Here is a 25,819-nt window from a genome sequence, read left to right on the forward strand (position 1 = left end):
AAGACCAACTATTAGAATATTATTTCTGGGATTGACAATGTTTGCAACTCTGTTTTTCTTCATACAGTTAAAAATTAAAAAGGGATTCAGATGACTATGCGAGAGGAAGGGCATATCCTGTGCCTTCCAGTAACCCAGGCAACCACTCTAAACAGTCTAATCAGGTTTGGGTTAACATTGAAAACAGCATTACATCATCTCTGATGGCTGAAATACAAGGGCATATTGAATGCCAATGTTCTGAATCCCCTTTAGTAGAAGGTGTAAGGCATTTGGAGAAAATAAAAAAACAAAAAGTATCAGAATCAGTGTTTTCACAATGGCAACTGGAATGGGAACACAACATACAGGGATCATGTCATACACGGAGCTCGCCCAAAGAATAGGGAAGTGATATGGAAGAGACACTAAATTATAATGATATTTTTTAAGGTAATTTTAATGTTACTGACTTTGAGATGTCTGAGCATTTTGATAATACATTAAATACAGGCAACAAGACTAAATTGTTTACCCCAGTGATTATTGTGAACAAACTGGGTGTTTTTAAGGTTTTTAATTATTCGAATAAAAACATTTCAACTGCACATGTAAATGTGTTAGCCAAGGGTTTTAGTTTTGTTCAAGCCAGGGAGGGCAGATTGCTGAAGTGTTAATTGATTTAAGGCTATAAACCAGAATATTGAATTTAAGTTTATGGCATGGTGTTAACAATCATTTAAATATGGGTCAACAGAGTTCTCTTAAAAAAAAAAAAAGTATTTTTCATCCTTCCATGCACAATCTAATTCATGTTATTGAAAAGCATGTGAGTTGGATTTTAGGCAGTCTTTGAATAACCTTTGTAGGAGAAGCATGGACAATCTAACAGTAAAAGAAAAAGAATTGTTGTTTGACATTGTCAATGATAAAAATGTTCATATTATGAACCCCAAGAAGGGTAATGAAATTGTGATCATGGAGAAAGTAGATTGTTGTAACTTTATGAATATTTTGCTCATGGATGGTACATATGAGAAAGTTTCAAAAAATGAAATTTATATTGCCTTCAGGAAGGTTGATTTGTTGTTAGATGATATGCTGATAAAGATCATATCAGTGTTGACGAGCATTTATTTATTAAAAATGAACATCTGATTATTGCAAGTATTTTTGGAAACCCAAAAATTCATAAAGGACTTAATTATCCTTCTTTTAGACCTATTGTGGATAGAAAAAGATCTAAAATATTTTTTATGGCCAAATTTCTTGATTCCCATCTCAAGAGTGGTTTGGATAGTTTTAAATATATTTGTAGGGATTTGTGGGAATTTTTATCTCATTTAACTAATATAGAGGTTATTAATTAATAGTTTGATTTTTTTTTGCTATAGATGTAAGTAATTTATTTTCTGTTATACCTCAAGATACATGGACTTCAGTGCTTTGAAACACAGTTATTTAATACTAACAAATTTGAACAGGATCGTATAAATACTATGGTTACTTTAATGGAAATTGTACTTAAAAATAATTTTATCTTTTTTGAAGGACAGCATTACAAGCAAACCACTAGACTGGCTATAGGGGAAGAATGTGCCACCATATTTGCCAATTATGTGATGTCCTATTGGGAATCTGAATTTGTATTTGTATTTATACAAGATATTTGGATGATATCTTTTTGGTATAGACAGATACAGAGAATATGTTGGAAGAATTTTTACAATACATTATTGGTACTGTTGATTTTCTTAGTTTTACTTATAGTAAAGAAAACTGTATTTGAATGTAGAAGTGTCTATTGATGTGACTGATAAAAGTTTAAGTTCTAGGATTTATAGGAAGCCCACATTCTCAAATTCATATTTGGATTATACTAGTTGGCACCCCTTACACCATTAAAAGATCTGTAGTTAAGGGACAGTTGGTGAGGGTGGCCCGGATGAACTCCAAATATGATGAATTTAATGAGGAAGTTGAATTTATGCTTGATTTATTTAAAAAAAGAGAATATCCAACTAACTTGTAAAATAATGTTAAAGAGGAATTGGTGAGTAAAAGACAAATGGGGATTTTAAACCCATTTTAAGCAGACACATTAATAAAGGTACAGTCAGTGGAGAAAAAAAGAAATAAAGAAAATAGAAGTTTTTTTCCTTTATAACTATATATAATGAAGATAGTGCAGCAATAATCAATGTTTTGAATAAGAATAAGAACTGGAGTTTGTTATCTATTGACAAATCTTTAATTGGACATTTAGGTAGTAAACCTACAATTGTTTTTAGAAGAGAGCGGTCCATTAAGAACATCCTAGAGAATAACTGCTGTAATTAATTTTATGTTAATATGGTAGATTAAAGCAAAACAATTGGTAACTTTAAATGTGATATTTGTAGGCAGTGTTCATATTTATTATCTACACAGGAAAATGTTATGGTAGCTAATACTAATATTTTTATTAAGGGACATTTTAATTGTCAATCAAAAATGTTGTTTATCTTGTAAAATGTTTGCAATGTCTTGCTTTTTACATTGGAAAATCCTCCAAATACTTAAGCGAAAGGATTTATGAGCACTTAGCTGATATTAACAAAAGCAAACAAACTAATGCTTTATATAGGCACATTCAGAATTATAATGACCATAGTTTGGGTTTTTCAGTTATTCAATAGATTGTCGCTAATTTACAAGGGAGAGTAGTGCATGAACATTTGGAAACATGAGCTCAAATGGCAATTGCTTTTAAATGCCACTATGCCTCCAGGATTGAATGAATATACTAGTATTACTTATGTTTTAAAGATAAGAAGTTTAGAATGTTTGTAATCATATATTTAATTACTTAATTGGTTTTAATATTGAGAGTATTGGATAATTAATTTGGTGTAAATTTGTATATAAGGCATGTGCAATTTTGTGATTATTAGTTTTGAATAAGTCCATATGAGATGATGGGATGAAAGTGCCTAACTACAGTTTATCATGCGTACAATACTGTGTTATCCCAAGCTTAGGACAATAGAAGTCTGAAGTCCAACACTTCCTGTGTGGTAGTACAATTTATTACTGATACTCTGAATGTTAAAATGATTGTTGAAAAAACTGTGACATCTTGGGGATACATGAATGTCATATGTATAATATTGAGCACCCCACTTTTTGTTGCTAGGTAGTTGATTGATGCTTAGAACATCAGACTTAAAAGATTAACAGCATCCTGTCATGTTGGCTGTTTTTTTCCCATAGATTAACTTCTTTGTGCTTTGCATTAGAACTGGTTTGGGGTCAATGGGGTCTTTAGTCAGGTTAATCAGGCATAGACCCCATCAGCTCTATCAACCTCAATTCACTCGGCCATCTCCCTTCAGTCACCATAGATCATTGATTTGTTTCTAGGTAACAACACACCATATACATACAGCTGTACATACTCAAGGAACCACACAGAACATGTCTAAAGGTATAAACACAGCTATTACCCATGGAGAATATGGAGGGGCAGAGTATACTGCTCATAGGTAAGTATTAGGCTAGCAGCCCTTGCAGGTCATTTTAAGCTTAGCCAATTTCTCTTTAATTGTGAGAATCAAACCCTCTACTTTGTATCTGTAAGATAAACACCTTAACCATTATACCAATCTCCAACCCAGCTGCAAATGGCAAAACCAGAAGCCAAGCATCCATGTATTCACATATACATCCATTTTCTGATAAACCAATTTATCCTTTAAAGGTCACAGAATTCATGGCTGTAAGGCACTAACACTCATTCAGGACAGGGGCTACACTATAACCTTTTACATTTTTCATAAACACAATATATATATATATATATATATATATATATATATATATATATATATATATATATATGGGTCTACTTTAAGCTCTCGAAAGCAGTAAAACCCGAATCCAAATTGTGCAACACAGACAGAGCGAACCATGAATACATCGAACGAACAAAACCGCGAAAGGGGAAATATCGAAATCTCATAGTTGGCCCGTCTGTGGTATAGCTCCATAAGATAAGTGTGTGATAGTTACGGACCTTAGGGTTAGGGAGGGGTTAAGATAAGTGCATAGGTAGGTAGTGTATGTAAGGTTTTGTGTAGGTAATGTATGTAAGGTTTAGTGTAGGGTTTTGTTAAGTGTATGTGTGTGGAATATTTAGTTTGTTTGGGTATAGCTCCGTAGGGAAAGTGTGCGGTAGTTACGGACCTTAGGGTTAGGGAGGGGTTAGAGATAGTGCATAGACAGTTGTGTGTGTGGGGTTAGTGTAGGGTTAGCAGTAGGATTTTGGTCCTTTAATTTAGGGTTAGAAGTAAGGATTTGGTTAGTGTATGTATGTGTTTTTTTAATTGTGTTTGGGTAGGTAGTGTGTTGCGGGTGGTGGGCTGGCCAACTATGATGGTTCAAGGTTTACATTTTTGCGCTATAGTACGTTCGACATATCTGCAGTTCACTCTTTATGTGTCGCACGATTCGGATTCTGTTTTTTTGTGTTTCGAGGGTATAAAGTAGACCCCTCACACACACACACACTTACATATATATACATATATATATATATATATATATATACATATATATATATATATATATATATATATATATAGTTTATTATGTATTTATTATTTATTTATGTATTTATTTATTTGACATTTGTTTACCGAGATAGTCTGACTGGGTCGACAGAACCCCTTTTCAGTGGAGGCCTAGGGAGAAAAGCTCTACATACATAAAGTGAAGGCAATGCAAAAACATACTCCACATACAGTTAATTAATATTTTTACAACATATATTTGGGATTAATATTAAGTACATTACACTTCTTGAAGTTTCATGTAACCTTAACAAACAATGTACCTTGGAATGTGTAAGGCACTCAATTATAATATAATGAACTTCATAAATGGAGTTCAAGATGCACAAATAGAAATAGCAGTTTAGCCGCATAGACTGGATGAAGTTAGAATATGACTGTCATATGTGGAAGCAAACATACAGTTAGACTAAAAATGTCATAATGCATAAGTAGAAGTCAATGGGCAATTCTAAGTCTTACATGAAGCTTCATACATACAGGTACATTATGAGGCAAATGATAGAACAGCAGCTTAAAGGTACAAACTGAGTGGGTGTTAAAAGAGCCAGAAAGACAGTACAGACTGAGCCAAGGTTTACGGTGATAAAGAGAGAGAAAAAATGTGGTGGGCCTTTGCTGGTATAGTGGGAGCATAAAGAAACAAAATGAGAGATGTTTAGTAGGACCATAAAGAAACAGAAAGAAAAGAGGGATGGGAGTAGCCTGGGGATTTCTATGAATAATCATATGTCATTTAACAAAAACAAAATTATTTAAACTCAAAACTTTTAAACCCTTGAATAACTTATTGAGTGAGTTATTGAAGCTATGGATTTTGTTTTTTAATGTACATTATTTATTTTTGGACTTTAATAAAGTATATCTATGCTTTTATTTTGTTTTGGTCCCCTTGTACCGCATTTGTTTTGGCCTGGCCCCCAGTGTCCCATGTTTATGCCAAGTCTACCAGTGATCCAGCTACTCCTTCTAGAATTAGTCTGGTATTACTGGACCTGATTGTGGATTCTAAGGGTGTGCTGGGAGATCATCTTCTCTGTGCTTCTGTCTGAGGGGGCATTATTTATGTCCTACCCTCTTTATTTTCCCTGCTTCCACAAGCTCATTGATTGCATCTGAGGGCAACTCCCCTCTTTGAGCCATCTCTCCCCTTAGGGAGCATATCAGCTAGCATCCCCCCACCCAGGATGGGCATGCTTATTCCTTCTCTTCCGCTCTGTCATTTGCACAAGCTGCTAATTGAAGCCAGATAGGTTGGGCCGTAGAGAGGACTTTATCCCTCTACAGCACTGGCGTGCCTCATATATACTGTATTCTTGATAAATGTCATGTGCTCTTACATTGCCCAATTATATAGCTGAGACCTCAATTTAACAGCTCAAATGAATCAGAGAACTTCATGAGTGCAGCACTCCCTAATGTGACATTGCACTATCAGTGCAGTAACATGGATTTAAATACCCAGTATGAGAGCATGGCACACTGCTGTCTGCTGGTCTTGTCATTAAGGCCGAGTGTGCTGCTACTCGTTGAGCTGCTGACACTGATAAATGTATTAAAACAAATACATGTATTAATACAGAGAAGCCATGTTTAATGTAATATAAGCCCCAGTAAGTACAGAACTTTCTTAAGCTTCTTCTTCTGTCCAGCATGCCCCCAATCTATTTACAAGAGACTGTATAAAAAATTTTAATCATTGGAGTGGTTCTGTAAACTAATATGGGTAGTGCAGTCTTAATTAATTGAGCTTTGCAAAACTTACTCTACCACCTACCTGGATAGCTTTGAGTATAAGGATAAACTACTCTAAACAAAACAGACCTTCCTTGACTCCCCTGTCTCCAAGATTCTGAAGATGTATCACATCACAGAAAGTCTAACCAAGGTATTCTCCAATGTTCAGGGTATTAAACCATTCCATTACATCCATAGCATAGTACTATACATATTGGCAGCATTAAACCCAACATAGCCATTTACACAATAAAGAGATAGGGGGTTCACTTTTAGTTCCCTACAAGTACTTAGGAACAATCGGCTTTTGTACCAGTCACAGACTGAGGGCCCCATGGTTTGCCTCCGCTGTCATAGGTTCCTTGATTTGCTCCCTTACCCTAAGGTGCTTATCTCCTGTTTAATAAATCCTGCTAATACCAATGCAGAAGAAAAAGAACATGGAATACTACTCATAAAAGTTAAATATCAGGGCATTGCTCAGTTGTGGCAGCCCACTGTTGATGGAGTGCCACTTACAATGGACCCTACTATTTGGCTGCAACAGTAGGAATGTATTTGCAAAAAAAAAAAAAAAAAAGAATAGGAGAAACAGAAAACAGTGGACTAACATAGCAGTGCTCTGCAACCAGCTTAATACAGGGAAGGCAAACTCTCTGCATTTAAAAGCTTACTGGTAGTCTGTCCATGAGCATTGTCATACAATTAAAACTGTAACAGAGAAACAATGCAGTCATGTTTATTGGTAACATTTCTTCATCCAGTCATTGTGGCAGTTCGCCCATATCACTGCAGACATCATGGTCATGAAACCTTTCTGCAACAAAAGTGATAATGAAGTACAAATGAACTACATGAAGTCCCTTAAGGAGGTCAAATCCCAATGAGGCAGGATAGCCCAGCTCAAAGGTCTGCTCAGCTTATAAAACATTAATATACATTGCCAATGGGCTTAGCCCAGAAAAGGATCCCCGAAGCCTATGGCCAAGTTTCTAGCACAGCTAACAGTAGGTGGCACAGACACTCTCAGAAATTTTAAACCTGCTATGCCCAGCCTGCATCTGGTATCTTAAACCTTTCAGTCTTACAGCACACTAAAGTGCGTACATATCAGAGATGCTTACCAGTTACGGGACTTCATGTAGTTCATTTGTACTTGAGTATGCATTTGTCAGACCATCTGAAATAGCGACTCAGTGTTCATTAGGTATGACATCTTTAACACTGTGTGGTCAATGCCTTGTCACCACAAAAAAAGCATTATACATGACAGTGTACTGGAGAATACAAAAAGCCTACACCAGTGATGTCATGGGTGCATATATGTGTTAACTGCATTTACTCAAGAAAAAGGTTTGTACAAATTTTTACTAACGTAATATATAATTTTTTCCTGATGGTTTTATTGTTTGGATTTATTTTAGCTATTTATTTTGTTCTTGGATTTATTTAATTTATTAGTCAATTAATAAATGTTTCTAATTGGTGGGCTTAACTTATATAAGCACAAATGTGCATGTAATTGTTTTTAACTCTTAAGAAATCCCTTGATGTATCTGGACAAAAGCTCTTAGTTTTTTTAAAAAGTGGTCAATGTTCCAGTTAGTTTCATTCCCAGGGATTCATGAAGCTTGTGCCAGGCACATGCATAGCGTAGGCGTTATAATGCCAAATATGGCCGTCGAGCGGTTCAGGTACGATCAAATTCCACGTGCACTACCAGCGTACGCCAGATCTGCGCAGCCCCCGGCGTAGGTATGCTAATCACCCCATGTGCAGTGTCGCACCATGCAAATGAAGGCATATAGCGATTTATGAAGTGGTGCAGGCATAGCGTAAGCCCACGGAAATCTAAACCAAAAAACACGGTTTACATTTTCCCAAACAGAACATCGGAGCTATGGAAGAGGGCCAGACCCAGGTATCACAACGTTAACATATGCCAATGGTGAAATACACAGCCAATGGCATAAGAAAAGATGCACAACACGTAAATAACAACATTTAATGTCATGTCCACAGTAACGCACAGCACAACCGCAGGGCATGTGTGCGGAAGCTGTAACATAAAGAAATAATATAAAAATGTCATAAAATCGCAACATAATAGAAATCAGGTTTACAGCATAATACACAATGGTAGGCATGGAACACCACAACCAAGATGCAAGGGTTGCTAAGGGCTTGTGATAGTGTTCGATGCAGTAACTATGAATTAGTAGTCAATGCCATGCAAATGAGGCAGATAATACTGAATCGCAAATGTCCCGCCGGATGAAGGTTGTACCATACGGCGCAGCAGTATAACATCGAGGAGTGGCTCAGAGGAGATACATGATGTCAGCAGAGAGGTGTGCCACCGTAGCAGTAAGCACATTGGAGCATTGACAATCTGGCCTGTCCGTTGCTAAGCAAAGCTGCAGGATAGGGGTGGGGAGGAATCGTTTAGCTGAGAGCACACATGGTGCCCAAAAGCGCATGTGTACGAGGATGAAAACGTGCCCGAAACCCAGTAATTGGATGCACGCGCCACAAACAATAGCAGAAACAGGAAGGTCAGGGGAAGAAAAGAAGGAAATGCTGAAGTAGGGTAATTGGAGTACTAATGAGCAATCAACACCAATCAACCCACGAAGGCCAATCGATGGCAGCTGACAAGTCTGCTTGCAAAAACCTCAAAACAGGATAGGGGAGGCATTTGAATGCAAAGAAAGGAGGGGAGGTATTGGATTGCAAAGATAGGAGACTTGACACAGCAGAGCAAAGCAAACCGACAGCAGACAGGCAGTAGCACACATAATGCGAGATACACCAGGTCCAGGAAAGTACAAATGAAAGTAGGCTGCAGGATGCACGCCAGAAAATGGTTGGTGCAATGTGCAGAAATGTAAAGGGAAGGTCAAGAGGTAATCCACGGCAGGCAAATGTAATGCAACACCAAAGGCACCACAATAGTAGCTCCGGCAGTAAAACACATAAGATAACCTGTAGCTACGATCGTACATACACACCCTATGACATCATCGGTGTTCACAGCACAATAGTATAAAGTGTGAAAGCACCCAACACATACCTGTGTATTCCCAAACACCGCACCATAGGTGTAAACACACGGGGAACTTTTAAAATGTACATGTTGGGAGCTGCCATAGCTGTGATTCATCAGCATGTGTTAGAGACTGACGGTGTTGTAGAGGATGATACCGACAACAACTGCAGGCCTCGGAGGAGAAGGAGAGTGTTCAGACCAAGGGTAACCTACGAGGGGCTACATGACCTGGAGATAGTAGAGCATTACAGGGTGGACAGGGACATCTTACAGCAAATAGTGGAGCTGTGCCAGCCACGCCTGAGAACCAGAAACAACAGAGGGGAACCCATCCCAGTGGACACGAAGGTACGTGTAAGCCGGCAAATACTGGCCACAGGTACCTTTCAAAGGCCAACTGGAGATATAATGGGTATCTCACAGGCATCAGCATCCAGGGTACTACACCAGTTCCTGGATGCCATGTTTCCACATGCCAATGAGCAGATATACTTCCCCAAACCTCAGGAGGAGTTGGCCAGCAATATGCGCCACTTCCACCGTGTGGCACAATACCCGGAGGTACTGGGTGTGATAGACTGCACGCACATACAAATCAAGTCACCACCCGGTGAGCAGGGTAGGCGCTACATAAACTGCAATGGATTCCACTCCATCAACTGCCATGTCATGTGCAATGCCCAGGGCATTATCATGGATGTGTGTGCTGGCAGCCCTGGAAGCTACCATGACTCCCATATTCGGGATGCTGAAATCACGGTTCTGGTGCTTGGATACATCTGGTGGAGCCTTGCAGTACTCTCCAGGCACGTGTGCCCACATCGTCATAGTATGTGCCATGCTACATAATATGATCCTACGGAAGCAGCTGCAGCAGGGACAAATCCGTGAAGGCCCTCATAGCCCACTGCAATTGCCAAGGCCATTACAGGCACAGAGGTATTCAGACCATGAACACACTGTGTCAGCCCCAGTAGGCAGATGGAGGCATGTCCAATATGCCTACACCTTGGCAAAGAGAGAACGTATAGCACATACTCTGACAGTGTAGGCCTCTATGGACTGGCACCTCTCCACCTGCACACACAGTAAAATGGATGGCACACAAACATGACCACCTGTAAATTGTAATGTATAGGTGGCCCAATGTGTGACTACTACATAGGAGAGTGTTCAGACCAAGGGTAACCTACCAGGCATTGTAAACACAACAGCCAGTGGAACACGGAATGCCAACACCTGAACAGTACATGAGTCTTACAGCATATGGTGGTGCTGTGTGCCTGTCACGGTCCCCGCCAGATATATATACATATATATGCATATATATAATACAGATAGAAAGGGCAATAGAGGGATATATGGTGATAGAGATGGATTCATAGTTCATTCACAACATCTTGGAGGTACAAATAAATAGGATACCGCCAACCATAGAATGTGTAACATACCGACATGCGTAACCACGAGGCTGAAAGACCGATAGAACACAGTACCGGAACAGTACATCCGCGAGTAATAGTATGATGATATGAAGGGACAGTTAGTCACCGCTGCCGGTGTCGCGGTCCACATAGGTACTGTGTTCAGCTGTGTCTGTGAGTACCGTAGTCTGTGTAAGTGTGCGTTGAGGGTGCCGTGTGCATCTCTGTGTGACTGTAATGTGTGTGTGTGTCTGCAACATGTGTTTGTTAGTGCCAAGTCAGAGGCATATCAGTAAGGTAGGTGTGGGTATAGCTAACCATAGGCATACGGTTACTACCTGTCCCACAGTAGGAGAGACAGCCCCACCCTGGGCAGGTGTGTCTTGACATAAAACAGTACAAAAGGCAAATGTCCGAGATGGTAGGACATAAATATGTCCCATATATAATGTAACAGTCATATTTAATAGTTATGCCTGTATATAAGAAACTTAAATGTTACATGCAATATGATAAGTAGCCAAAGTCACACAACAATAGGTATGTAGTGAGGATAAAAGTATGTGCTAACCTGTGTACTGACCGTGGCTACGTGTTGGCCTGTAAACACCGCTTTGTGTCCCGCAAGTGTCCAACAAAGACCATATGAAAAGGTGGCAACCCATGGCAAACAGGCTCTTTTAACAACACAACCACAATGACTGCAAATATCTGGACAGAAATACAAGGGATAGCTGAGACTTACACATATCCCCTGATATATCGCTGAAATTACGGAGGTATACAAGTAGCAAGCTCACCTGCAGACGATATAGAAACCAATTAACAACGGCCCAACATACAATCCCGTAACATAAGTCTACTAACTGTTAGCTCTCTAATTAGGGACGGAGCCCACACACATATATACGGATTATGTAGAAATGCAAGGCCCATAAACCTGTATATGTTACGTACAACCACCAACATCCCCCACACTAGAAACTAAAGCAATACAGACTGTAATAGCAGCACAAACATCCAGTCAGTCAATTACATCTGCATTACCCTCAACATACCGTGTGAGAGACACAATTAAAGGCGTCGAGCAAAATTGCAGGCATTGGATAATGGAACAAACAGCCATGTTACAGGTTTTGATTGCAATACTCCGTTATCAGACGTTGGGATGACAGGTACACCCACATGTTGAACCAAATACTCTACCTGTCACACACAATCCATGGGGGACATGAATCCAAACTATACTTGTCTCCATGCATAGCAGTTGCAGTTACACATAACAAAACACAATACAGACTGTCTCCTCGAAGGTAGGGCAAATAGGCAACGCCCAAGTGGAGAATCCAATTATACCCCACTGTTGCAGCGTAATTGGCAAATGGAGTAGCTGCACAGCTGATATGCAAGTAATTAGTCACTCAGGAACACCAATTGGCAGGATGAATCCACATGTTTCAGGTATCGACGTATATAAGGATGACTTGCCAGACATTCAAACCGTATACTCATACCGAATAACAGTTGAAACACTGTGAGAGAGATAGAAACGAAACGCCGTAACGACAACAAGGTATGTAGAACGCCCGATATGTAAGGTTATGTATAGCATGATCTGTATTAATTAGTTTTACTGTATGTATAGCCTGGTTTGCATTAATTAAACGTGTCCGCAATGCATAAAGTGGGGAAAGGTATTTATGTAGTGATGTCTTGCTGAGCATACTAACGCTTGTAGAAACTGTGCGTCCAGCATTGGGGCACAAGGTACACAGCACAGACACCACAAGGGATGCTACATGAGGGTGTTAAACAGAACAATGCCATACAACCCGCCGTCAGTGGTAGGGTATGTCCAACAAAGACATGCCATAGCAGGGGTTAGTATATGTTGATATACTGTCACAGTACGCATGTGTATGGGCATATAACGTTAATGACATATCTAAGGTGGTCCCGCTGTGCAAGTATGCTTTGCATTATGGGATACCATGTGAAATATGTGTAATGTATAGTATTATAGGTAGATATGACAGATATTCTACACAGCATAACAGGCATATCATGCATACCACAGGTATCGTCTATTGGTATGTACAATAACAGGATACATATGGCCTGTAGGTATGGGACATAGTAATAGCATGATAGCTAATCTAAATGGAAGGGCTACCAAGTAACCATGCACAAAGGACATGTAATAGCTTCACAGGTGCATAGTGGCGTACTATGCAGTCTGGCAAGTCCATGTGTAAGCACAACTACAGTGTTCACACTAGTGGCACCTCTCTAGGGTAGTGTCCTGTGAACAGCAGAGGCAGGTGTCACCTGCACCTCTGCACAGTACAGCCACTGCAGTGATCCCAGGCCTACATGTGTCTCCCAACCACCAAGGGAGGTATCACATGAACAGTGCTACTGAGTGTCCCTGCATGATGTACATAGGACTTATATTCCACAGCATGGTGAGTGTCCGGTTTGGGAATGTAACCCAGAAGCACATCCCGCTCATTGTGGCGTGTGTGCACATATCCATGAGCATGTTGCTCACAGTGGCTTTTGCTTATGTCGCATATGAGGAGTATATCCAGCAATAATGTTGTGGACATGGGCCCTGTCTGATCAGCAGAGGTCACCCCTGAGTATGTAGTATGCAAATGTGTACAGATGTGGTGTCCGTAGTGCAGCCGCATATTTAAACTGTTGGAGCTCAAGTAAACTTCATGGCGTGTTAATGTTGTGGCATGTAAAGCTGTAGCTGTTGTGTAAGGTACACCCTAAATGGGGTGATGTACCCTTGAATGTGTGTAGATGTCTTGAGTTCAGAGGTACAATGGGTGCCTATGTCCCAGCTATACACCCAGTACAGATAGGTGTGGCCACGTAGAAGGATATCCACGCCACAGTGGCAATACGGTAACCACAGGAGTGGGTGCGACATATGTGTGTACTACAAACATGTACAATGTGATATGTATGTAGGGGACTACCAATCCATGTGATAGTCAGTGGGTGAATGGTGTAATGCAAAAGTGATGTGCATGCACCTTGTGTCATGCAGCTTGATGCCATGATAGTCATATTATGTATCTGTCACAGCAACACCCATATGGTTGGAGACAGTATCAGCTGGTGGAGCAATCATGGTTCTTGGTATGTAGGGATTTGAAAGTTAGGCAGAGAAAGTCCCCTGTACTAGCCTGTTCCACAGGGAAGCATATACTGAACATGAGGGTCCCTATGACTGAGAACCATGGCATGCCAAATGTACCTGACATGTAGTAGGTACTATGGTATGCTGGCCTCACTGTGTGTCCTGTCCATGAGCCACATAGTATAACATCCTGAGACACAGGGTACGATGTGCAGGTGGATGTGTATGTTGTCAATACCAGAATGGGGAATGGTGCTGAAAGGCAATGAGAGGACAATGTAGGATGTGTGGACTCCCATACCATCAGCAACTGCCCTGGTAACTGTATGAAAGGAGTCCGCCATGTGTAGGGGCCATGCTCTGGCCTTAACAAGCCCAACCCAGGTGGCAGCAAAGGACGGGAGCCCAACAATGTCTCTGTGAATGACGTCCTTGATGATATGCCCCATAGCCATGCAGAACAGTCCAGTCAGGTGTGTAGGACTATAGTCCCACTTGTGCAATGCGGTGCCACCTGTGTGTAGTGTGATAAATGCTGCTGTGTGCCATTCAGGGGCTACAATGTCTGAAACAAGGCTATTACAGAATATGGTGGTCTAGTGGGGAGACATTTTTATTTTATTTATTTATTTATTTATTTTATTTGCATTTGTTTAACCAGGATAGTCCATTGGGCTCAAGAACCCATTTTCAATGGAGTCCTGGGGAGAAAAGCTCCACATACATATTTAACAGAGAATGAGGATATACCTAGACATTTCATGGGGTTCAACATGAGAAAAGTACCAAATACAGAGGATATACATACACATTTGATGGGGTAAGACATAGTGCAATTTATGTAATTAAACATGCAGAGACAGCTGAAACAAGGCGATAAGAGTAACACCAAATTTATAAAAAAAATAGACATGTAATTCAGAGGTTGGTGGACATCACAGCCTGGGACGTTGGAAGGTGACATGGGGCCAGTGTCCCAGGACATATAGAGTGTAGGTCAGTACTGTGTAGGTGTGACCACAGGGACACCACAATGTTCATGTATGGATTGCGGCCCTGTAGTGAGTGAGAGGGTGTAATGTCAGCATCGAATCCATCCTCCAGCATGTTGCCAACAACACCTGGGTCTGCAATATTCCTGAGTAACTGTTGTATGTGACAGCAGATGTGGGTGTTGCCATCGAATACTGACATACCACCATAATGCCTGGTGGTACACCCCGGAATGTGTGGCAGTCATGTTTGTGTAGCTAGTCTTGGAGTATGTGATGACGGATCCTGTGGACCCACCACGGCTGACCAGTGATCCACCCCACACATGGGAATGTACACCACTGTGCAACAGCCTACACCTGTTGTTGTACATTATATGTCCATGGAACATGACCACCAGAGTGGCGTCTGTTATCTGGTGTGTACCATCATGGCTCTGTGTGGAATAGCATGATCCATGCAGTTGTCTACATGCTAATGAAGTGCACTGGGGTATGTGTCAGCATTTGTATGTGCATTGTCCATCTGCATGGGTGTCATGATGTTAACAACCGCTGTCAGCAGACATCTGTAGTAGGTGTTGTAGTACACATGTACTGTGTATGCTGTGATGGGTGTGTTGCCGGGATGTGGCTAACAAGATCGATTAGCATATGTTCGGAATCCAACAATGAGGGGATAACCCCAGGTGTGTAACACCAGTCACATGGTGGTAGTGTTCATGCCAAGGGTAATGTAGGTCTTGGAGGTGGTGTGTATGGGTTGATCCAGCAGAGCGGAGGGTATGACTCATGGATGTGTCAGTACATGAGTGGCTATCCCAGTGAAGTGTGGGGTAGTGTCAGTCACACATCAGTAGTAGCTGTCTGAGGCCCACTGTCCACTATACCAACATAGAAGGTATGTTACCCGTGGGGTATGATGTTGACTCTGTCACTTGTTACAATGTGTATAGCGGTCCCGGACACACTTAGTTGCACGTGGAGCACCTCTGAAGCATTGTGCTAAGTAACTTGCCAGGATGTGTGCAAAACATAGTGGGATATGGGAACCCCTCAGCTGTGGGTGTGCCGGTCCAGGTATGTGCCTGAAAGGCATGGTCTGTCTATAACCTGTCATTGTAGGTGTGCTCTGCAGAGCCTAGAGGCAGGTCCCAGTCACTGCTGAGATGTTTGAGTGGTGCATTATAAGGTGTGCCTTGCCTGCGTGTGTCACAGAGGAAGATGCAAGCATTATGTCACATGACCCCATGTCGTGCCTGCCAGTTACCACCCTGCCGGTGACAGTTATTGGAAACTGTGCAAGACAGGCAGTATAGAAGCAGCAAGAGCCTTACATGTGAGCTGTACTCCCAGGCTGACAGGTGCAAGTCATCTGTGCCACAGCATTGTGTTTGACCAGGACAGTCATAGCGGACAGATACCACATGCCTGTGGAATGACAATAGGAGCATAGGCAACTGTTGAAGTGAAACAGTCGGTCATTGTACAGTGGTATTGTGTCCAGACGAATGCAAAATGCTCCCCAGGGCTAGGCCCACACCCTCAGGGCTATAAGACTAGTGAGCTATTGCATGTCCCTGCACACATAGTCTGTGAAGTGGCATCACAGGGCAGTCACACTAACATGGAGAATGACAGTCATATCGTACCTGGTGAGGTGTGGCATGGGTGCATAGGTTATGTTGCAGAAGCAGTTACCCGACAGCAAGATGTAAGCAACTAACGCCTTGTGTAGCCTGCTGTGTGGAACTGCAGTGTGACTCCTTACAGAGTCAGTTATGACTGGTGTGTTGTGAATGTTATAACTCACTATTGTCTGTATGTGATGGGCACACATGAGTCTGTGGGCTATAAGTTGGTGATGTCTTCCATGATGGGGGCTACCTCTGGTGACTACAGTGAGTATGGAGACGTACTGCACAAGTTGTCCCTGTACGTGTGGCCAGTGGTGTAGATCATGTGAGACTATGTGATGGGTGGGGTGTGTTACGAATGTTACACATTCCCAAATGACTGTCAGGTGCAGTCAGGGTTCGTGACAGCATTACCCCAAGCCATAGCTGTCAACCTCCTGTCCCCAAACTGAGGAACATTAGCCCTCATACTGTGTGACAAATGGGCAAAATGTGGAACACTTACAACTGGCTTACTAACAGCGTCAACTAGGAAGGGCATATGATGGCTAAAATAGGCTGGTCTTACGTATAAAAAAGATATTCCAACGAATTAATATGATTCCCATCTATTTAGGCATGGCTAGCAGGTAAACTATTTACAACAATGAATGTGTAACAGACCCTTCCAATGTGGAACCTTGAGGAACATGCACCTTTTAGAACCCCAAATGAGGTACATTCCTCGTAAAGTGGTGCACCTGAGAGCTATGCCCCCAGCACGGCTGCAGAAGTGCATCCCCCACAGGCTGTAGTGCCGTATGTTGGGAGGTGAGCACTGAATGTGTACATGAGACAATTGCTCTATTGCCACATGTACGACATATCCCTCATATAGACAGGCAGTAGCACTGGTACGTGACAGTTGGACATGCCTGTATATACAACCATGTCCCACAGGATATGTGCGTTTCATGTGTACAACAGCTGTCATACCTTAAGCAAACTGGGAAGTGTAGGACAGCCAGTGTACCTGTGGAAAATGGTGTGGAATGGGCGCTATAGTAATCAGTAGCTCATGACATGCTCACAAGTTCTGAACAAGTGCCTAGCATGACCATACAATACAGATAGGGTGTTGGATAATATCAACCCACAAGTGGTGATGACAGTCATTTAGGGTGGCACCGCACTATAACCCTTCTGAGTATGGTGTGCATGTCCATGAACCATTAGCACTGTAGATGTTAGCAGTACAGATGTACAAGACAGCATGAATATTTGATTACAAATACCTTTGCATGCCACAAGAGTGTTCCACCAGTGGCCTGTTGACAGACTCACAACTACAAAAGGTGTAAGAGTGACATGTGCACAGCGCACCACTGCCAGCTACAGTAGAACAGGGTTAATGTGTTGTACCCCACCCTCATTGTAGCCCATACCACACAGACAAATATTAGGCATCTGTGTATGTAAGGCTGTGAATGGCCATGACCTATCAGTATAGTTGTGTCAGTGTTGTGAACAACATACAGAATGGGCTGTGTGGGTGAGGTGTGTGACATATGTGCACAGTCTGATGGATGATACCAGCAGTGTCACTGCTAGGTGAACATCCCTGTAGCCATAAACTACTACCTAGGCTGTGGTCAACATTATGGACACTGTGTAGGGGATGGTGTTGTGCAGTGCACACCCTGACATGGTGACGTCTCCAGGCCACTTAGGTAGTCATATGAGGTACCCATGTCATGTCAGGGTGCCATCCATGAGCACGGAGATCACTGGACAGGCATATACAGCACTGTGTTGACCAATATTGGATCACATACCACCTGTAAGGGGTAATGGCTATGCAAGGATGTGCGATACCAGCCTTCACAATCCACACCTCCACTATGCAGCATGCTGTCTACCTTGCAGAAGGACATTTGCTACACCATGATGATGGACATGCTACATGTCCATATCCTGATCTATATGACATATGTCATGGAGAGCCACCGTCCTAATACTAGGATTGCCACAGGCTGGACAGATCCCTGTGCCATATATGTGACATACTCCTGCCATACCATGCAACACTGTCCATCAAAGCTGCACATGTCATCCCAGTCATACATGGTGTGATGGCCGCATGGTAGATGTACTATCAACTGACTGGATCAGTAATGTGGCACTGATGCACCTTGCAGTGGCACAATGACTGTCTGTTACAGCTTGGAAACCATGCCTGCACATGCTATGGTTGATAACCATCCCTGTGAATGTTGTCTGACTAGCCATTGTCCCATGTCTATCACATGTGTAATACAGGCGATCCGTGGCAGGATGTTGAACAGTTGTACAGTGCTGTGTAGATGTATATGGCAAAACACATGCATGTACAGGTGTCCATGCATATGTGTGCATTGTCACTGCTCAAGTCCATTATGGCTGTGTCTGTGTTGATATGTGACATATACACAGCATCCAGGTCAACAGTAGTACCGTGGACACATCGAGGCATGTGCAGATAGGTAAGAACACAAGTGCAAGCAAATAGACATGCCCACAGCAAGACAGCATTTACATGGAGTATGAACACTGTAATGAGGTGACACACATATATGGTGATGATATCCAATGCATAATGGGTGTGACATGCGTGACACAAATACGTCAGTCGTGTCAGTGTCATGATGCTTTGCAAAGATAACTGTGCAGATGTAGTAGATGTCATAGAAATGTATGTGCAGCAGTATCTCTGTACATCTCTGAAAATGTGACCTGTCACCATCATTATGTCTTACAGATAATGCCCCGTAAACACCTCGCAGCATACACCCGCCAGGAGGATGATGTCCTCATCCAACAGCTCCATGACAACTATGACTTGTTGTTCAGCCATGTGCCACAGCATGCCCAGCAGTGGGATGACCTGTGGCAGGATCTACGCAGGAGGGTGAACGATGTAGGTGGCCATAACCGCACCTACCAGCAGGTGCGCAGACACTGCACGGACCTGATAAGACATGCAAAACAGCGTGCCATTGCAATCGCCAGGGAGCAAGGTGGAACAGGTGGTGGGCCACCAACCCAGCCCCCACTCACACACACCGAGGAGCTACTGGCCAGTCTGGGGACACCCAGGGAAGAGCATCTAGAAACACTAGCTGCCATCGTGGAGGTGGGTGTCTCCCAACCAATGAGCCTGGAGTTGCCTGGTAAGTCAGTACTGCACATATGGCTATTATATCCCATGTAGTTGCATGTGTCACTGTACATTATATAAAGTAACAACATATGCAAGGTATGCGGACACACATGCTGCATACTACAGTATGCTACGTTGTGTATGCACACATGTGCATACTATATGTTATTACACAGATGAATGTGTTCACATGCACAGTGCAACCTGTGGCTGTCATACAGTCATGGATAATGTTCATACTGGTGTGTCACCCCTATACAGGTACCTCTGGCGTGCCGCACAGACATGGGTCTGTTGCAGGTGAGACTGTCATCAGTATCAGGCATGTTACATTGTAGATCTATTTGCCATGTGGCCAGTTAACACTTGCAAACCTGATGTTTGTTCCAGTCACGATATGCAAGTCGCACCACCCATCATTCACAAACGCCACCCATGTGCAATATATACAAACGTAATGATACACTGACTTGAAACCACAGTACTTGTCATTGCGACATGTGTGGTCAGCTGTGCATACAACTGTGGAGGTGTTCTACAATGGAGGCATATGTAGTATACATTGGAATAACATGTGTGGTACACACACAGTACCACACAGTGAGCTGTGATATGGGCAGCCCACAGGTGTCACCATTGTGTCATATGCCCCTGCATTGGGTGCACACATTGTGATTTGCCACCTGACATGTCCCAGACATGTAGTGTTCTGTCTGCAATATTGTCACACTATTGCATGACCTATACCCCACATACCAAACATACAACTCGTTTTCTGCATAGCCCTGTGGATTGTGACATATCTGACATCTATGAGTGTATGTCATATGGGACAACACAGACATGTGGAAAAGATGCCCATCACACACAATTGGCCAACACATGTGCACACATGGCCATGGGGGATGGCCAGAGACATGTAGCCACACAGAACTTGGGATGTGTATACACCCTGTTGCACATTGTCCACACATGGTCCAATTATAGCCTTAGTTGACCGATTATACAGTTGATGTGGTACACTGGACAACCTAAAAGCCTGTGCACAGCTACTGGAGGTGTCACTGATGTCTACCATATATGATCTGTTGAACATCACAACTGTGTTACAGTTATGGCTATGCAATGTGTACATATTATGCATTCTACAGCAACATAGATGCCTCATGTTGCCATGCAATGGCACAGTGTCTGTACTTCACACTGTATAGCAATGTAGACGGCTCACACTACCCTCCCATGCTTATGCACATTTGCTAAACATGCATTCTATCTGTAGGGCATACACACAACACTGCAATGTGAAGCCCATTATGATGCTGTACATGTGTCAGGACACCATTGTGTCAAACATGTATGCATGTTAATGCACGTCAGCAGATTACATGTCAAGGTCACGTCAGCCATGTGTACTGTTATCCTGTTCTGGGCCACATGGTGTATCATGGGGATGCATGCATACTACCATGATTGTGTTTTCTGCATGGCTACTGATATGACACCTGCTTGCTGTAATGTGCACCCCAGGGAGGTATGCTTACTAACACTATTAATGTCTGAGCTGCATGCCCTCTGCTGTATTGCAGGCATGCTGCATGCCATCTGAAAAATTACATGCATGGTGTGTTTGTGTGTCTGTGTCTGTGTTTGTGTGTGTGTGTGTGTCTGTGTTTGTGTATGTGTGTTTGTGTGTGTGTGTGTGTGTCTGTGTGTGTCTGTGTGTGTGTCTGTGTCTATTGTACTTTACAGTATTTCTTTGCATTCACAGGTGATGTAGGTGCGTTACCCTCCTGCGGTCCATCTGATGTTAGTGTCCCCACAGATACTAGCGGTGATGAAAACATGCATGAGGTACAGGCAGGGTTGTCAGGGGCTGAATCTGTGCCAATGGTTACCATCCCAGCTATGTCCCCCTCTTCCCCGCACACAGTTCAGCTGCCAACACATACAGCATCACCAGTGGCCATAGAGGAAGGACAGTCAGCGTCTGTTAGCGTGGAACAGGAATGTGTGGTGGCTACAGAAGGTGTGTCTACACACCATGGTGTCATTGTAATGACTGCAGATGTGCCACACAGGCATGTGGCCGGTGCTGCTCATAGGAGGACTTCTGGCAGACATGAACCTGCAGGACAGAGCGCAGCAGCTGGTATCACCAGACGCATGTTCCAGGCTGTAATGGCATCACAGGCATGTGCTGAATGGCAGAACAGAGAAGGGCAAAGGCTGCAGAGGGCTGCTATCCATACCTTAAATGACAACATCCAGGCATTGGCAAATGCTCAACAGCAGATTGCTAATGTTCTGGATAGGCGATTAGTTGAAATGGTCAGAATCCTTGACCGAGGCATGGCAATCTGCGAGCGGGAGCTGTCTGTGCTGGAACACCTGGTAGGAGTGAGGCGTAGGCCATGTGGATGTAGGCCAGCAACACCACCTAGTGTAGGTCGACGTGAGTGTGCCACGTCACATGCCCGCTCCCATTGTGCCGCTAGCAGTAGCAGTGCAGCTGGTGCTGCGCTGTCAACACCAGGACACAGCAGGCCACATGGACGTGGCCCTGGATGGTCTCAGCGGGGACACGGTTCCAGGGGACATGTGTTGTCGGACCGTAGCCACTCTGTACCTCCACCTGGTAGTGCCCGTGCAACCCCAGGCAGGCACAGGTCACGTGGCCATGGACAGACACAGTGAGCTGTACAACCTGCTCTGTACAATCTGGGGTTGTCAATTATACCCCGTGTAGGCCTCACAAATCCCAGAACTGTGTACACACATACACGCACACAGCAAACACAACTGTAGGGCTCCACAACATCCACATGCATTCTGCACAGACATGTCCAGTCAACTCACCAGCCCTTACACACACACATGATGTTATCCATTGGTGCAGCCTATGCCCCTGGCAAACATATCACCCTGTGCATATGATGAAGCCTTTGCCGCATCCCTGTCATCCACACCATCGGTGCAGGGTTATGCACAAATATTCTGATGCACAGGGTGAACAGCATAGTGAGAGGTGTATGTAATATTACCTGTGTATGCATAGTGAGGGATGTGTATGTTGCAGTGTTTGTGTGTGAATACTGAGAGAAGTGTATGTGACATAGGTTGTGTACTGTCGACATGCACCAGTCATACCATGTAGTGCAGGTGCAGCATGCATTGTGATGTGTTCACGGTATGTGTCTCGGTTACATCTGTAGCACCACGTTGGTTGTGATACCCTGGTTCCCTCCTATGGTGTACTTGCATGTGCCTACAAGTAGCAATGTTTGCAGTCCCCCACGTGTAACTGTGGATTACTCACAGGCACGTCTTGCAATATCAGCATGCTACATGTACCCTCAACCTGACTGTTGGACACACCAACATGACACAGATGTCTGCACATATACTGCACCTGACGCATGTGGTCGGTGCCACAGGCTACACTGGACAGAGACGTGACATACATAGCAGGACACATTACAGGTATGGTGACATGGTGCAGGGGTTGTACACAGCGGCCTGGCCAATGATGATGTGAGGTGTCACTTGGTAGCTGGAGGCCACACTGTGCAGCAGTAGGACCCTGTAAAAGTATGGGAACATGGCTGCATTCACGGGGTGTACACCACTATAACGTACACCCCATAGTGTGCAGGTGGAGACCCTTGCCTTTGTGGTCATCTCCCTCACAGTACTATGCACCCACATGACGTGTCACAGAGAAGGGACATGCACAGGTAGCCAGTATGGCTGGGACCTATGGCATCAATAGGGTTGTGCAATACATCACCATTACGGGTTAGTCACCACGTGGGGTTAGTGATAATTTCCCACAGTATATTAGCATACACTCTCACACCAAGCACCAGACATACATACAGACACACACACACTGTGGTGACCACACATGTGTATACGGACAGCCGACGTGTGTGATGCACCTCACCGGCCGACGTCATGCTTCCCACACTGACGCATGTACAGATCTCTACAATGATGTACAGGGATGTGTAGCAACTGGGACATATTCCCCGTGATATGTGGCATCCCTGGTCACACATTCAGACACACATGGCAGTGCTGGGAATGATACACCTGCCATATGATGACACGTTTGATAGACATGCAGCGGTATTGATTGCATTATGTGTACCAACGCTATATCTGGCAAATGTGCTGCTATATGCACACGGGAGGTTGTAGGTGTTACAGGTGCCATGTGACATATAGTTGTTAACACCTGACCTCTGTGTATGCATTATGTCAGCACCGTCACGTAACAGCGACATAGCGTACTCTTTGCACATGGCATGATAGGATGGTGTGTGACACAACTGTGAGCCACCCCCTGCACACATACATCTAGACAGGTGGTTCACCACATTACGTACACACATCCCTCCATACGTGCTGCTTGTATGTCACCGTATACAGGTGTCAATGATGGGTCTGCATTGCGTCTGCATGTCGTAGGTAGGTGCAATTATGTTGCGGACATCGGCCACTGCACATGCATGGTTGCTGCATGCACAGTACAGATGTCACATGTGTCTCCTGTTGCCATGTTTGTATGCATTGCTATTGCTGGACATGTGTGTTGACATACATAACACATGGACTGCGGTATGATATCATGGGTGTCACAGGCAACCAGTACAAGGGTATGTGTCGCGGTCAACATTGCTACCCCCTTTAGTGTGAGCATTCAACAGACATGGGCCCACCTTCCATTCGCGTGTGTAGCATTGATTAGGCCAGTGTTATGCACAAGGTACATCAAAGGCTATGTATGTATGTGTTGTGTTTGCAGTCCATGCACACATCCACGCAATCACATGTATGACATACCCAGATATGTGTTCATTGGTGTACAGCAACAGTCAGGTGCCACAGTTGTGTAAGGGCCATGGTATGTCTTGAGCCGACCTGTTCCTGTATACTGGTATCATTGCAATGCATAACACCTGTTGGATCCCTGTTGGTACATGTGTACTCTGCACAGCTGGTGTACACTGCTGTACAGCCCAGTGGTCATGTGTCACATGGGGTTGTGGGACCGTAAGGCTGTGTAGTGCTGCACCGACGACATGGTGCTGACTTGTCAGCTACAGTGTACACTGCAGTGTGTACATGTGTGACCTGCACCTGTGACAGCTGTGATGGCAGCTGTGTGTGCACAGGTCACTGCATGTGTGACCACCCTGTGCGTGAGGACAGTTATACCTTACTGTGCCCTTCTGTATGTACACTCCATCTGCATGCAAGATGGCCCTTCGCAACAGCTAAGTGTGTGAGCATGCCCAGTATGCCGTTGTGTAGATGGACACACAGTACATTCCACACTGGGCCCTTCCGTGATTAGAGTCCATGTGCATGCAAGTTGGCCCTTTGCAACTGCTACGTGTGTGAGCATGCCCAGTACGCCGTTGTGTAGATGGACACACAGTACATTCCACACTGCGCCCTTGCGTGATTAGAGTCCGTGTGCATGCAAGATGGCCCTTTGCAACTGCTAAGTGTGTAAGCATGCCCAGTACGCCATTGTGTAGATGGACACACAGTACATTCCACACTGCGCCCTTCCGTGATTAGACTCCGTGTGCATGCAAGATGGCCCTTTGCAACTGCTGTGTGAGCATGCCCAGTGCGCCGTTGTGTAGATGGACACACAGTACATTCCACACTGCGCCCTTCCGTGATTAGACTCCATGTGCATGCAAGATGGCCCTTTGCAACTGCTAAGTGTGTGAGAATGCCCAGTACGCCATTGTGTAGATGGACACACAGTACATTCCAAACAGACGTGTGATACTAAGCATGTGGGCATGGCAATTGACATCCTGTATTGCCATGGTGGTCATCCAGGCAACAGATGTCCAATTTCAATGTCACGATGGATGCCTACATTGAACACACTGGTTGCTGTCTCGAAGGGTGTACTGTTGTAGTGCTCCGTAGATATTTAGTTGCCCCAATGACAGCACTGACGTGTGTTTGTCTACGTCTACCTTGGGACAGTAATATGCTTTCAGACTGCTCAGTCTCTAAACATTCCCTATCAG

The sequence above is a fragment of the Protopterus annectens genome, chromosome 1.part0 (genome assembly GCF_019279795.1).
Source record: "Protopterus annectens isolate FY-2018-M chromosome 1.part0, PAN1.0, whole genome shotgun sequence".
Taxonomy (NCBI): domain Eukaryota; kingdom Metazoa; phylum Chordata; order Ceratodontiformes; family Protopteridae; genus Protopterus; species Protopterus annectens.